The sequence below is a fragment of the Chenopodium album genome, chromosome 9, assembly GCF_948465745.1.
Source record: "Chenopodium album chromosome 9, dcCheAlbu1.1, whole genome shotgun sequence".
NCBI classification, from domain to species: domain Eukaryota; kingdom Viridiplantae; phylum Streptophyta; class Magnoliopsida; order Caryophyllales; family Amaranthaceae; genus Chenopodium; species Chenopodium album.
The window spans coordinates 31,727,462-31,731,065 of record NC_137842.1 but is presented as its reverse complement, the minus strand read 5'-3'; the positions used below and the strand labels follow the sequence as shown (position 1 = coordinate 31,731,065).

Below are 3,604 nucleotides of genomic sequence, written 5' to 3'. Positions count from 1 at the left end.
AAATGGTTAGTTTAGTAAAATAAAAAAAGCTTATAAAGTAAATATATGTTTTAAAAGTTCTTTAACATGTCTATACTTATAAACTGATTGTGCAAACTAAATGTATTAGGTGTTAAGCTTCAAAGGATTTCAAAAAAGCAAATATTGATAAAGAGAAGGATTAAGGAACTAGAAGCATCAAGGTTTATAAAAGTTTATTAAATTAAATTCATATGTTATGTATTAAAATTATATAGTAAAGAATCTAGTACTCCAAGGTAGTAATCTGTTATAAAGTAAATGGAGACTGTTATAAAGTAAATAGAAATTGTTATAAAGTAAATAGAAACTCTTATAAAGTAAACAGAAACTGTTATAAAGTAAACTATTTACTATTATATGTCTATGATGTCTATTGATAAGTTTAATAAAGTTAATAAAAATGCTTATAAAGTAAATATAAATGTTTTCAAAGTTAGTTAACATGTTTTAACAAATTATACGAACAAAGAAAAGGATAAAATCTGAAGTGAAAGATAGCAATTATGAACTAGAAGAAGATCAGAATGAGGATTAAGATGGATCATCAAAAGAAGACAGAAAAAAGGGAAAAGCTCATTTAAAGAAAAAAATGAAGCTTGACAATTTACTACAAGAATCAGGTCGAATTCCGACGGAAAAACCAAAAATTTCGACGGATTTATATTTCGTCATATATTTCCGACGAAATAAAAAAATTCCGTCTGAAATCCGTCGGAAATTTCAGACGGAAAATTATTCCGTCGGAAAATATGTACTTTCCGACGGATTATTTCGTTGGAAATTTAATTTTCCGACGGAATTTGTATCCGTCAGAAATTTACGACGGAATTTCCGTCGAAAGTCCTTTTTTTTTTTTTTTTTTTTATAAAAAATCACTTATTTCAAAAAGAAAACCCTAAACATCAAATGCTCCTCTCCGCCTCTTTTCCCTCTCCCCTTTTCCTTTTCCTTCTCTTTCTCTCTCCTCTCCTCTTCTCTTCTCATTCCTCTTTTCCCTCAGCGGCTCTGCCCCTCCTCTCTTTCATTCTCTTTCGCCTCTCCTCTTCCCTTTCCTATTCCCTTTCCTTTCCTCTTATCTTTCTCTTATCTATATCCGCCACAACATCAACCCGCAACAACAACGACGACGACCGCCACAATATCAACCCGCAACAACATCAACCCGCAACAACATCAACCCGTAACAACATCAACTCGCAACAACAACGACGCAACAATTACAAAGTCGACAACCACTGTCTTGAACCACCCACTCTCATGGTTTTTGTTTTGTAGATCTAGTTTTAATTTAGGTTAGATTGTAGATCTAGTTACTTTTTTGTAATTGTTATGTAAATTTATGAATTTCATTAGATATTATCCGAATTTAATGGGTTTTGTATTTTAATTCGATTTGTTCTCGTTTTTCTTGGTTTAATTTTGGGTTGATTAATCAATTTTAATTACATGCATGTGTTTTTTGGGTATTTTTTTAATTACATGTATGTGTATTTTTTTTTTGAGTTTTTGGGTTGGTTTTTTTTTCGGGGATTTCGTATTTTTTTTCAATTTTATTTTTTATAATTTTGTGTTTTTTGGGTATAATTATCTGAATATAATCGTTTTTGTTTTTTTTTTTCCAATTTTCAGTTCGTGAGTTATCTTCGTCGAAAATTGATGGCCGATACTTTGCTTCTGCAATTCAGCTACTGAGCTCGTTCGTCGAATCCATTTGGTTTTTTTTTGGGCAAGTGTAAAACTACTGATTATAAATTTCAATTATATTATGTATTATGTAACATTTTGGTGATTATGAATTTCAATTATATTTGGTGTGTTATTACTGATTATGAATTAATGTTATAATTGGTGTTGTATTAGTTTTCTGCCAATTTTCAAGTGAACAAAGAACAAGAACAAAAACAAAACAAAAAAAAACAAAAAAAAAATAATAATAATTTTGGGCAGTTTTGGCACCGGTTAACCGGTGCCAAAACCAATGAAATAAATATTTTGGTTCATTTTTTGCACCGGTTAACCGGTGCCTAATTGGATATATGGCACCGGTTTTGAACCGGTACTAAAAAGGGGGTATTTGGCACCCCCCACATAGGCAGCGGTTCAAACCGGTGCCTTAGACCGGGTTTGAACCGCTGCCAAAGCACTTTTTTCACCTAGTGTAGACGTGATTTTCAATTACATATTCCCTTTAAACATGCAATATAGTGATCAATAAATATAATAGAATAAACATTAATATTGGAAGCAATTTAACAATAAATTGTTAGTCAAATCAAATATAAAATAACCTAATCATGATACTAGCAATATAAAAATAAAATAAGTAATTAAATTAATTAATTACTCACATTCCGCGCGTTCCTTTAAATTGCTACATCATGAATAAACTGTTAGTAACTTCAATAAAAAATATAAAGCAAATGAAAATTAAATTAAATAAATGAAAAGTAGAGTTGATTTGGTCCAAACCCTCAGTTATTTGTACCTTTCACGCCTTGGTTTAAGGACTGAACCTCGGGTTAAGTATAGACTCCTTGGAGTGCTTAGAGGAATTATTATGGAAGAATAAGGAGGCTAGAAATTAGGTTAAAGAGGGAGAAGAGAATGATGTTTGGTGTAAGGTGAGAGAGAATGATTATTGGTGCCCCGAACTGCAGAAAGGGGGGTCCTATTTATAGGGAAAATGAGCAGAGGGAACACACGGAACCCTAAAAAGATAAAAACCCTAAAAAATAACACCGCGACACGGCGGAGAACACCGTGACACGGTGCCAGGCATCGTCAAACGGGGGAAGGCACCGTCAGACGGGGAAAAATCCTGTGACGCGGAAAATATTTGACCTACGGGAAGTGAAGACGTGAAGGATTTACGCGGAAAAGACACGAGAAAATTCCGTGACACGGCACACGTACTGTGACACGGCAGTGTACACCGTGGCACAGTACAATACACCGTGTCACGATATGGGAAAACGCGGAAATTACATTGAAAAAGCACCGTGACACGGTGGGAAATACCGTGTCACGGCAGCAGGTACCGTGTCACGGCAACAGGTACCGTGCCACGGTGGAATTTGACGCAAAATAGCTTTAAAAATAGCACTGTGACACGATGTACAGTACCATGTCATGGCACCAAGCACCGTCAGACGGGGCAAACTCCCGTGACACGGTGCTTTTGCACTGTGATTCCAATTTTTTACCCGTTTTTAAAATCATCATAACTTTTGATCCATAACTCGGAATAAGACATATAATATATCATTGGAAAGCTTATCAAGTCTACTTTCCAACCCAATTAGAATTAGGTCAAAATAATATGTAGATTTTACGATATGGCCGTTTTAGTGGAAGGGTGTCGGTTTTAGGCCGAGTTTAGTGTTTTGCTCATATCTTTTTCGTTATAGCTCGGAATTGGGCTTATGATATATGGTTGGAAAGCTTATTTAAATGCCTATCCAACAAAATAATAATTGGATCAAAATTGTATATCCATAAAATCAGTTTATCTCAGTTTTGCGATGTGGACACGAAAAGTGGAAAATAGGTTATGGTTTAGGGAAATGAGCTAGAAATTGGATTG

The 3,604-nt window shown here is 34.1% G+C and overlaps 1 long non-coding RNA gene across 1 annotated transcript; it reads left to right on the top strand.

Moving 5' to 3' along the window:
• The first annotated feature begins 934 nt into the window (after positions 1-934).
• LOC145559706 (uncharacterized) lies at positions 935-1,840 on the top strand. The gene is made up of 2 exons (XR_014092887.1): positions 935-1,313; positions 1,651-1,840. It is a non-coding gene; the product is annotated as an uncharacterized LOC145559706 (long non-coding RNA).
• The last annotated feature ends 1,764 nt before the right edge of the window (positions 1,841-3,604 follow it).